At 44.3% G+C, this 13,053-nt stretch overlaps 1 non-coding gene across 1 annotated transcript; it reads right to left on the bottom strand.

Moving 5' to 3' along the window:
• Window positions 1–3,753: 3,753 nt before the first annotated feature.
• On the bottom strand, window positions 3,754–3,872 carry LOC123750345 (5S ribosomal RNA). The gene has a single exon (XR_006772007.1). It is a non-coding gene; the product is annotated as a 5S ribosomal RNA (ribosomal RNA).
• Between the last annotated feature and the right edge of the window lie 9,181 nt (window positions 3,873–13,053).

Below are 13,053 nucleotides of genomic sequence, written 5' to 3'. Positions count from 1 at the left end.
CAAAAAACCATTTGTCGTGGCGTCAGAGGTGTAACTACCCTGATGTTTCTAAGATTAGCCTCCTTCAGCCAACTCCATCGGATCTAGTGCTTTAGGACACCAACAAGGTCACAAACACTAGCCCCCCCAGCCAATGTACTGACAACCCAACATAACACATACGCAAACAAACAACACATACAAAAATGTCAACCCATGGTGGACAGGCCACCGAACTTTCAAACCTCCTCTCTCTCTACACCCGCATCCTCTTCCTGAATTTCATCTCCCCATCCCTCTACCTCCCCCATCCTTTCCATTCCCTATGGACATCAATCCGAATCCGGCATAAAACACCACAAACCCACAACAGCAGCAGCAATGTCAGGACGCGGCAAGGGAGGCAAAGTGAAGGGCAAGTCAAAGTCTCGCTCCAGCAGGGCCGGACTTCAGTTCCCCGTGGGCAGAATTCACCGTCTGCTGCGTAAGGGCAACTACGCAGAACGCGTCGGTGCTGGCGCTCCTGTCTACCTGGCAGCCGTCATGGAATACCTCGCTGCCGAAGTTCTGGAGCTCGCCGGTAACGCCGCACGTGACAACAAGAAGACCCGCATCATCCTACGTCACTTGCAGTTGGCCATCCGCAACGACGAAGAACTCAACAAACTTCTGTCTGGCGTAACCATTGCACAGGGAGGTGTTCTTCCAAACATTCAGGCAGTTCTTTTGCCAAAGAAGACAGAGAAGAAGTAAGCACTTCTGCCACCCACCACGACAAATACCATAACCAGGCTCCGTCCGGAGCCACACACACTTTAATAGAGAGATTCAAGTAGACAATCAACTTTCAAACATTAATAATAACATTTATATTGATTTCATTTGGAATGTGTACATAACAAACAAACAAAACAAAATTATAGGGGATATTCAGCATCACTTGGAATATTAACCAATCATATAAATTTAATATATATTTTATATTTTACTTTAAGCGAGGAATTCATATTCTATCAATTTTATATCATACAAATGAACAAAAGCAATTCTTCACTAGACGTAATGAATGATTAAATGATCAAGGTTTTAATGTGTTTCATGAATATAATATATATATATATATATATATATATATATATATATATATATATATATATATATATATATATATATATATATATATATATATATAAATATATATATATATATATATATATATATATATATATATATATATATATATATATATATATATATATATATATATATATATATATAACTTTAGAACACTTTCCCACCAGGAGACTCGAACCCTAGCCAGCACAGAAGCCTTCCAGCAACTGGCATAACAGGTACGCCTTAACCCGCTCCACCACCTGCTCAGACCTTTAAAAGAGATGGTAATTTCGGAGTATTTAAATACACCAAAGATCACCACCTCCCAAGAGCACTAGAGCAAGTGAGGGGTCATTTATACGTTAATTTCATCAAGTCCCTGTTAATATGGGAAGACACAGTGTCTATGCTTAAGGCACAACTCTCCTAAACACGAGAGTGTTTTAAAGTTGTATACTTCACTCTCGTGTTTAGGAGAGTTGTGCCTTATATATATATATATATATATATATATATATATATATATATATTATATATATATATATATATATATATATATATATATTATAATATATATATATATATATATATATATATATATATATATATATATTTTAATACTTGTGAACCAGAATATGTTTGAGCAGCAGCGATCGTGCCATTGATTGGCTGCAGTGCAACAATTCAAATAATTTAAAGGGCCTGCTCGGGTATATAAGAGAGGCTGGGAGACTGGGGCCGGTGGTGGGTGATGGGTGATGAGTGATGGTGTGGTGTGGTGTGGTGTTGTTAAGAGTTGATTTACGGCCAGCCAGCCAGCTGCAGCCAAGGCAGGGCAAGGCAAGGCAAGGCAAGGCAAGGCAAGGCAAGGCAAGGCAAGGCAATAACAGGACAGGACAGGCAAGGCAAGGCAAGGCAAGGCAAGGCAGGCAGCCAGCCAGCCACTCCCACTTTGTATTTATATGCATTCAATTTATATTCAAACATTATATATGTTAAGGGCCTAGTTTTAGTGTGTATTTTAAAAATGACAAACATCGAGTCGTTTTACCAGTCCTTTAGCGTTAACGGTGATGCATTTTAAAACTGAACAGAAATCACCTTCTCTGGATATATCAAATATCGAATCCGCTTAATGTGCCTACAATTCAATCATTCAAAAAATTCATAATTTACATCATGCCTTTTCATAGAACAGACAATAAGATTTGTACATGCAAAAAAAAAAAATCCTTTAAGTTATCAATACAATGTGAGCGAACTTTAGTTTTATAACTAAAGTTGCACAATTATACCAATTCTGTGGTGGCTGGGTGGTAAGGTGTGTGGCTGGCGTTTTGGAAGTTGCGAGTTCAAACGACCCAACGGGAATAATACTTTTTTTTCCCCTTACAATCTTCCTAATACTATTATGTAGGTGGGTGTGTGTGTGTTTTTATTCATTCTTTGGTTTTATAGATGACATACATATTGACTCCTTTTACCGGTCCTTAATTAGGCTCTGGGGAAGCAATGGTGGTGGTGGTGGTGCATTTAAAACTAAACCAAAAATCACCAGTTCTGGACGCGTCAAATATCATATCCGCTTAATGTGTCTACAACCTAATTACTTTAAAACTACACTATTTAATTCATTCATATCATGTGCATATTGGTCATTATGCTCATACAACCGACATAACTATTTATTTTCATTATTAGAATCATACATTTCATCAAGTAATACAGATACAAAGAGATTTTCTTTCTGAGAAGACCGTTAGTATTGGCTGGCAGGCAGGCAGGCAGGCAGGTAGGCAGGCAGGCAGGCAGGCAGGCAGGCAGGCAGGCAGGCAGGCAGGCAGGCAGGCAGGCAGGCAGGCAGGCATTTGAGGGTTATTATTTCGCCTGTTGATTGTGGGGAGGGTTGATGTGTTAGGGGGTTTTCGGTTAGGTGTGGTGATTGGTGGTGGTGGTGGTGGTGGTGGTAGTAGGTGGGTGGGGGGGGGGGGTAGGGGAATGATGGTCTGTGGATTCCTTCTCCGTACCCCTTACATATAAGCAAAAATATGCCTTCCTGTGGGTATAGAAACATTAACACAAATTATATCAGTAACTGATATTGTAGCCTTTTAAACAGAAAAGATTTGTACCTACAAATACTTTTAAATTATCATTTATTTGTGGAAATGGCATTTACATCATTAAATTGATACCTCAGCATCAAGTGTCCTGCAGCTGTGGTCCAGTGGTAAAGTGTATATAAGTGATGGGTATTCTTGGAGTTGCGAGTTCAAACCCGGATTAAGCTGTATATATATATATATATGTATATATATATATATATATATATATATATATATATATATATATATATATATATATATATATATATATATATATATATATATATATATATATATATATATATAATTATATATATATATATATATATATATATATATATATATATATATATATATATATATACAACATGTTTGGTTTTGGTTGTTTGTTTTTGAATAAAGCCTCACACACTATCTATATTAAGCGAGTTTGTTTTAAACATGACATACATATTAATTCATTTTACCAGGCCTTATTCCACACAACTCCGTGAATTTCCCGTGGAGCCAGCCATTCAAACAAAAACAAACGAAACAAAACAAAAAACATTATTGCCAACAGCATTTGGTGTTCCCAGGCGGTCACCCATCCAAGTACTAACCAAACCCAACGTTGCTTAACTTCGCTGATCGGACGAGAAGCGGTGTTCTCAACGTGGTATGGCCGTTGGCATGAGACTGCCTACACATTGTGGCTAATAACCAACTCTTTTAGTCATCACGGCAGGATACGGACCTGCTTGTGGTGTCTTAATGGTAATTGTATCCTAACATATTTTTGTCTTCTTGGCATGGATATTTAACATCGTTTATTCAGTCTTGGGTTTATGTTCTTTCGCCATATACAGACATTTTACATCTACCTACTTCCTCAGCCTGCCCTGCCAATTTCTAATGAATTTGTGGATTTTCTTTTGTAATACATACATGTGTGTGCTCATCTGCTCTTCAGTTTTTATGATATTTGTCTCATCTGTCCTGCTTTATGATACTTTTACAAAGAACATGAACAAATGCTTCTATCTGCCATCGACTGGGACAGGCACCCAGAAAGGTAAGCGCCACAAAATAAACCCCTAATCTGATTAAAACAATGAAAATTGCCAAACGAGTCGACAGAGCTCCCCAGATGAAAACGAGCAAACAAGCATGACGTCATCCTCTCATCCTGTAACTACACTTAGGTAATTACACGAGTCGCGCCACAGGTCTGTGCAACTCCCCTCTCCCCAGGAGGTGGAAAGGGGAGCCCCAGACCCCCCCACCGGCGATCCACACCACAGTTCTTCTGTTGATGGGATCGTGCATAGTCATTGTGGCTCCAGCTGCTATCTTTCTAGTGCTGTTATTGGTTTCAGTACTGCTCTTACTGTGGCGTGTGTGCTGGGAGTAATATTCACAGGTACTCGAACTGTATGTGCTTAGGGGGGTCCCCTTCCCTGAGTGCCCTTTAAGTACTGTCCTTGGGGCTTGGGGTTATCTTTCACAAATCACCTGGGGTCTACCTCTTTTGGTCTTTCGCTGCTTGGCGATTGGCCGACCCGAGTGTTTGGGGAAGGGGGGTTCCACCCTTGTTTGCCTGGGGGTAAGTGATAGTTATTGCACTGGTGGAGCGCGGGGGTACTGCATAGCTAGTTTTCATCTATAACAGTGGCCAGCTCTGTTCCCTCTGGGTATGTTGTTCTCTTGCGAGGTTTTTCTTTTCTTTTTCTTTTTACCTGGTGGGGGAGTGGGAGGGAGGTCTGCCTTGGTTTTCCATCCCCCATATATTAGGGTTGTTTGTGTGTGGTGGTACCCCCTGCTTGCTCTCGTGAGTGGACACATCCTGGGGGTTCAGCATTAGCAGTTTGCTTGGTAGCTTTGATGATAGTTAGCGGTACCCTGCCTGGGATAACCTTAGCAGACCCAGTCTAGGGTCCCTGGGAAGCCCTACGGGGGGCACTGGGGTTCAATGGAGAAGACCCCTGAGTTCCCTCTCGCTTTGAACGAGTTTGTGTGTTGTTCTGTCCCCTTGTCTCAAGGTGACACTCATTGTTTTTGCCTCCGTCATGCTACCTGTTGGGTCAGTGACACATTCGACCCTGAGTCCTGGGAGATTTGTTGCTTGTTTGTGACTCAGTTCACCCAATCTGATGACATTATTCGGGCGCAGGCGGCTCGGGCTTTGTAGAATAGGTTTAGGTTGTTGCAACGCGCTAGGGTGGTCACTTTCCCGGATGTTCCGCGTCTGCCCTGTTTTGCTTATAGGGACCAGGACTTGGGGGTGTTGGTTGCATTGGCCTTGGTTCTGTCCGCACCCCCTCGTTCTTCCCCTTCTATGTTCATTCTGTTCCTCTCCCGGGAGCCGGTTGGCTGAGCGGACAGCACACTGAACTTGTGATCCTGTGGTCCCGGGTTCGATCCCGGACGCCGGCGAGAAACAATGGGCAGAGTTTCTTTCACCCTATGCCCGTGTTACCTAGCAGTAAAATAGGTACCTGGGTGTTAGTCAGCTGTCACGGGCTGCTTCCTGGGGGTGGAGGCCTGGTCGAGGACTGGGCCGCGGGGACACTAAAGCCCCGAAATCATCTCAAGATAACTTCAAGATAACCTCCCCCTGCTTCCAGCCCCTAAGTGTTTGAAGGCTTGGGGTCGGGGCTGGGTTCAGAGGTTTCCGAGATTCGGGGGTTGCCCGGGTTGCCTTGTCCAGGGTGGCTACAGAGGCATTCGAGTTGGTTAGTACCCCGTAGCTCCCGGGGTCTGACCAGTGGGCCCCCTCTCTTCCTGCTCTTTCGGCTGCCCCGGCCTTTTCTTGTGGGGCCAGGGTTTTGGAGGACGACTAGGCCCTGGGGCCTGACATGGAGGTTCCCCGGGGTTGGGGGAGGTGGCCTACGGGGTTGCCTCCTTCACTGGTTCAAGGCCACACACACAGCTTGTGGTTGCCTCCCTCACTGGTTCAAGGCCAGACACACAGCTTGTGGTTGCCTCCCTCACTGGTTCAAGGCCACACACACAGCTTGTGGTTGCCTCCCTCACTGGTTCAAGGCCACACACACAGCTTGTGGTTGCCTCCCTCACTGGTTCAAGGCCAGACACACCAATATTTCTCCCCCAACAGTACTGTTTGTGGTGTTATTACTCTATATATACACATACACATTATATATAAGTACAAGGTCACCTCGGTTTACGAATTTAATTCGTTCCTGGAGATGGTTCGTGACCCGAAAATTCGTAAACCGAAGTGAATTTCCCCATAAGAAATAATGGGAAATGAATTAATCTGTTCCTGACTCCCCAAAAACCTCACTTCAAAGTAAATCTTATACCTAATTCACCCAAATCTTCATTACAAAGTATGTACAAATTATTACTGGTTGATACCTTGTTGATGGGGTTCTGGGAGTTCTTCTACTCCCCAAGCCCGGCCCGAGGCCAGGCTTGACTTGTGAGAGTTTGGTCCACTAGGCTGTTGCTTGGAGCGGCCCGTAGGCCCACATACCTACCACAGCCCGGTTGGTCTGGCACTCCTTGGAGGAAACAATCTAGTTTCCTCTTGAAGATGTCCACTGTTGTTCCAGCAATATTTCTTATGCTCACTGGGAGGGTTTTGAACAACCGTGGACCTCTGATGTTTATACAGTGTCCTCTGATTGTGCCTATGGCACCCCTGTTCTTCACTGGTTCTATTCTGCATTTTCTTCCATGTCGTTCACTCCAGTATGTTGTTATTTTACTGTATAAATTTAGTACTTGGCCCTCCAGTATCTTCCACGTGTATATTATTTGATATATCTCTCATCTTCTTTCAAGTGCGTACATTTGGAGAGCTTTGAGACGATCCCAATAATTTAGGTGCTTTATTGCGTCTATGATGCTGTGTATGTTCTCTGTATTCCCTTTATTTCAGCAATCTCTCTAAATCTGAAGGGGAAAGTGAATGCTGAGCAGTACTCAAGACGGGACAGTACAAGTGATTTGTATAGTACAACCATTGTGATGGGATTCCTGGAATTGAAAGTTCTCGTAATCTATCCGATCATTTTTCTGGCTGACGCAATATTTGTTTGGTTATGCTCTCTAAATGTTAGGTCGTCAGACATCATTATTTCCATATCCTTTACATGCTGCTTTCCTTCTATGGGCACATTTGATTGTGTTTTGTTCCCTGTATTATGTTTAAGGTCCTCATTTTTACCGTACCTGAGTACCTGGAATTTATCAGTTAAACATCATTTTTGTTGTTGCCCAGTCGAAAACTTTATTAATATTTGCTTGAAGTTTTTCAATGTCTTCAGCTGAGGTAATTTTCATGCTGATTTTTGTGTTATCTGCAAAGGATGATACGAAGCTGTGACTTGTATTTTTGTCTATATCTGATATGAGAATAAGGAAAAGCAGTGGTGCAAGGATTGTACCCTGATGAACAGAGCTTTTAACTGCACTTGGACTTGATTTTATATGATTGTTACTCGTTGAGTCCTGTTTGACAGAAAACTGAGTATCCAGTGTCCTACTTTACCGGTTAATCCTATTGACCTCATTTTGTGTGCTATCACTTCATGGACACATTTATTGAAAACCTTTGCGAAGTCTGTATATACCACATCAGCATTCTGTTTTTCTTCTAATGCCTCAATGACTTTGTCGTAGTGATCAAGTAGCTGTGAGAGGCACGATCTTCCTGCTCGAAATCCATGTTGGCCCTGGGTTGTGAAGATCATTGGTCTCCATGAAATTGGTAACCCTGACTCCTAATCACTCTCTCAAATACTTTTATTATGTAGGATGTTAGTACAAGGTCTTCCCTAATATACAGACCCACTCCTCCATGTGACCTGATTATCCTATCACACCTGTATAGGTTATATCCTGGAATCCAGATCTCACTGTCCAAGAATTTCCCTGCATGGGTTTCTGTGAAAGCTCCAAATACTGCATTTGACTCCGTACTTACTCCGACTCAGTATTTACCTTTACTGATGACTCCTGTTGGCATACTGAAGACTGTGAGGAGAGGGGAGAGGAGGAGGGGTGTTAGTGTTTGGAAGGGGAGTCCCCTTCCATTATAACATCAGGCAGTGATGACTTCTCTTGGGTATATTCTCTGGCACGTTATGCCTGCATGCCACTAGGACCTGCTTCTGGCTCACTGCATGATTTTCTCATTGTTTTTCTTGAAGATGGTTTTTCCCTTCTTTGGAACACTAGTCTGCAGTGAGACATCCACATTGTCATTAATAAGATCAGTGCAAGATTGGCCTGCTAAAGCTTTATGTGGGCGATTCTTTTCAGCAAAACTTTGCAGTTCTTCCCATACTGCACAAAATTTCTTAATTTATGAGGAAGGGACATCCTCTACTGCCTCCTCCTCCTCCTCTGAAGACTTGTTGTACTGCCTAGCTAGTTCAACAACACGTGTACCATTTTTATGTTTACGAATGATCTCTTGTTTTTCCTCTATGGTCATTCACATGTGATTTCTTGCCTTGAACCTTACCACTGGCTTTCTTGGGACCCATGGCAAGATAGATAATAACAACTTTTATGCTCAAATAGCCAAATATCCAAAAAAACTGTAAATCCCTGTGAAGAATTCAGGCGGGATAGTCACTGGGCGCGAGGCACTGATAAACTGAGGTTCAATCGCCGTGCCACCACGCGCTAGGTCGGCCGTACGCGTATCAACAAACTTATATTCCGAGGTAAAGTTCATAACCTGATTCAAATTTTCTGAACAAATCAGACTCGTAACCTGAAAAGTTCATAAACAGGGACGTTTGTAAACCGAGGTACCACTGTACTGTATCTACATGTTTTATTCACCATAATTGTACAAATACGTTGGTATGGTGCCCAAAGACTATAGTGACCACCAGTACACAACATGACAGGTCATGCAGACGATGCCACATCCCTCACCAAAATGGCTGCTCTCAACATACTCCTATTGCTGTTATTACACTCTATACACATGTTATATATAAGTATCTATATTTGTGTTCACTGTAGCGAACCACTAAACTGGTGTGTTAAGTCCAGTCAATAAAAGGTGGCCACACACAGTCAGAAGACGACGCCACCTCCCTCCCTCTCTCAGCATTACTCTTCCCACCATGGAGCACAGAGCTAAATATTACCACAATCCTGCTACTGTATCAGCTCGCTAATCCGGATTATACGGGAAAGACCCCCCCTCCCCAGCCAGATTATCACGTTAGCCGGATTATCACGTTTTCCGAATTAATTAACATACCTGTACTTTTTTCACCTCGGAGTCCAAAAGGAAACATTTCCAACAATTTTTATACCACAATCATGATTTGAATTGACACACTAATTAGTGTCTGGGCTGGGTGGGTGGTTAGCTGCCTGGCAGGTGGGTGAGCAGGCAGGTAGGTGGGTAGGCAGGTGGGTGAGCAGGCAGGTGGGTGAGCAGGCAGGTGGGTGAGCAGGCAGGTGGGTGAGCAGGCAGGTGGGTGAGCAGGCAGGTGGGTGAGCAGGCAGGTGGGTGAGCAGGCAGGTGGGTGAGCAGGCAGGTGGGTGAGTAGGCAGGTGGGTGAGTAGGCAGGTGGGTGGGTAGGCAGGTGGGTGAGCAGGCAGGTGGGTGAGCAGGCAGGTGGGTGAGTAGGCAGGTGGGTGAGCAGGCAGGTGGGTGAGCAGGCAGGTGGGTGGGTAGGCAGGTGGGTGAGCAGGCAGGTGGGTGAGCAGGCAGGTGGGTGAGCAGGCAGGTGGGTGAGCAGGCAGGTGGGTGAGCAGGCAGGTGGGTGGGTAGGCAGGCAGGGATAGTTGGGTTCAGGCAGGTAGGGTTTTAGATGGGATGATGTCAGGCAGATGGGCTTGGTGGGTGAACAGATAGATGGGGTGAACAAGTTCAAGCAGGCAAGTGGGTGGGTGAGCAGGCAGGTGGGTGAACAGGTAGGTGGGCTATCAGGCAGGTGGGCAAGCATGCAGGTGGGTAGGTGGGTGAACAGACAGGTGGGTGGGTGAGCAGGCAGGTGGGCGAGCAGGCAGGTGGGTGGGTTGGCAGGTCTGTGCAGGTAGGTGGGTGGGTGGGTGGGTTGGCAGGTGGGTAAGTGGGTGAGCAGGCAGGTGGGTTGTGTAATTACCGAAGTGTAATTACCTAAGTGTAGTTACAGGATGAGAGGTATGCTTGTGGTGTCCCGTCTCCCCAGCACTCTTTGTGTTACAGGATGAGAGGTATGCTTGAGGTGTCCTGTCTCCCCAGCACTCTTTGTGTTACAGGATGAGAGGTATGCTTGTGGTGTCCCGTCTCCCCAGCACTCTTTGTGTTACAGGATGAGAGGTATGCTTGAGGTGTCCTGTCTCCCCAGCACTCTTTGTGTTACAGGATGAGAGGTATGCTTGTGGTGTCCCGTCTCCCCAGCACTCTTTGTGTTACAGGATGAGAGGTATGCTTGAGGTGTCCTGTCTCCCCAGCACTCTTTGTGTTACAGGATGAGAGGTATGCTTGAGGTGTCCCGTCTCCCCAGCACTCTTTGTGTTACAGGATGAGAGGTATGCTTGAGGTGTCCTGTCTCCCCAGCACTCTTTGTGTTACAGGATGAGAGGTATGCTTGAGGTGTCCTGTCTCCCCAGCACTCTTTGTGTTACAGGATGAGAGGTATGCTTGAGGTGTCCTGTCTCCCCAGCACTCTGTGTTACAGGATGAGAGGTATGCTTGTGGTGTCCTGTCTCCCCAGCACTCTTTGTGTTACAGGATGAGAGGTATGCTTGAGGTGTCCTGTCTCCCCAGCACTCTTTGTGTTACAGGATGAGAGGTATGCTTGTGGTGTCCTGTCTCCCCAGCACTCTTTGTGTTACAGGATGAGAGGTATGCTTGAGGTGTCCTGTCTCCCCAGCACTCTTTGTGTTACAGGATGAGAGGTATGCTTGAGGTGTCCCGTCTCCCCAGCACTCTGTGTTACAGGATGAGAGGTATGCTCGTGGTGTCCCGTCTCCCCAGCACTCTTTGTGTTACAGGATGAGAGGTATGCTCGTGGTGTCCCGTCTCCCCAGCACTCTTTGTGTTACAGGATGAGAGGTATGCTTGAGGTGTCCCGTCTCCCCAGCACTCTTTGTGTTACAGGATGAGAGGTATGCTCGTGGTGTCCCGTCTCCCCAGCACTCTTTGTGTTACAGGATGAGAGCTATGCTTGTGGTGTCCCGTCTCCCCAGCACTCTTTGTGTTACAGGATGAGAGGTATGCTTGTGGTGTCCCGTCTCCCCAGCACTCTTTGTCATATAATGCTTTGAAATTACTGTTGGTTTAGGCCTTCACCACCTACTCACCTAAATGTTCCAACCGTCTACCACTCTGTTTACAAAAGTGAATTTTCTTATATTTCTCCGGCAGCTTTGTTTCGTTAGTTTAAATCTATGACCTCTTGTCTTGAAGTTCTGGGTCTTGGGAATTCTTCCCTATCAATTTTATCAATTCCTGTTACTATTTTGTACGTAGTGATCATATCGCCTCTTTTCCTTCTATCTTTTAGTTTTTGCATACTTAATGCTTCTAACCTCTCCTTGTAGCTCTTGTCCTTCAGTTCTGGGAGCCACTTAGTGGCATGTCTTTGCACCTTTTCCAGTTTGTTGATGTGCTTCTTCAGATATGGGCACCATACAACCACTGCATATTCCAGCTTTGGTCTAATAAAAGTCATGAACAATTTCTTCAGTATTTCTCCATCCATGTATTTAACCCTTAAACTGCGCATGGCGTATATATACGCCATGAGTAACATGTCCCACGGTGTGCATGGTGTATATATACGCCATAGATTGCCAGGCATGAGCGAACAACATTGCTGTTTAGCTTGTGACCACAGCATTGCTGAAAAATGTCAAAATAAATATATAACTGCTATTATTTAACGATGATAGTATTACAGATTACTCCTGACTGTGATAAAAATGGCCAGGATTGTGATAATAGCAGGATTGTTGTGATAATTAGCGCTGTGGGAGGAGTGATCCTGAGGGACGGAGGGAGATGGCATCGTTTACTGACTGTGTGGCCACCTGTTATTGTCTGCATTCACCATACCAGGTCAGTGATTCTCTATGGTGAACACAAATGTAGATACTTATATATATAATGTGTGTATTAGTGTAATAACAGCAAAAGGATTATGTTGGGAGGAGCCAATAGGGTGACAGAGGTGGCGTCGTCTGCATGACTTGTCTGGCTGTGTGGAGGGTGGCCACTATGCTCTTTGGGAATCCTACAAGCTTAGGTGTACAGTTAAGGTGCATACAACATGTAGATATTTATATATACACACTTTATATATAATGTGTGTATATAGTGTAATAACACTGCAATTGTATTGTTGGGGAGAAATTTAATGTGTGACCTTGAATGAGTGAGGGAGGCAGGTGGTAGCTGACTGTGTGTAGCGACGACTCTTAGTGCCTGAACTAACTATATCAGCTTAATTGTTCAGTTGTTGAACAAAATATATAAGTACAGTGGTACCTCGCATAACGAATTTAATCCGTTCCATGTTCGTCATGTGAAACGGACGTCATACAAAACGAGTGTCCCCCATATAACCAGTGTGATGCACTGTGTTTATTGTGAAATACCCCCAGAGTGCATGACATCAAATGTTCCCCAAAATATCATTTTTCTTTGCATAATGATAAATTACCGTCCCTGAACATGTCTATGTAAAAATAATTACCAAATTCCGCTTACCTTGACTGCGAGGACGTGGACAAGGTACACTGTGACGTCATCAGGGGCTGGTCGCCTGTGTGTGAAGCTCCCAGACACGGTCGTGCGGGCCATTCAAGCTCCGCGTGTTGCCACAAAAATATTTTCAAATATTTTTTCTATTTATTTCCAATGCGGTTTTATTTGTTTCTTTTA

The sequence above is a fragment of the Procambarus clarkii genome, unplaced genomic scaffold (assembly GCF_040958095.1).
Source record: "Procambarus clarkii isolate CNS0578487 unplaced genomic scaffold, FALCON_Pclarkii_2.0 HiC_scaffold_98, whole genome shotgun sequence".
Taxonomy (NCBI): domain Eukaryota; kingdom Metazoa; phylum Arthropoda; class Malacostraca; order Decapoda; family Cambaridae; genus Procambarus; species Procambarus clarkii.
The sequence above is the reverse complement of the archived record's forward strand: the minus strand, read 5'-3'. Positions and strand labels throughout refer to the sequence as shown.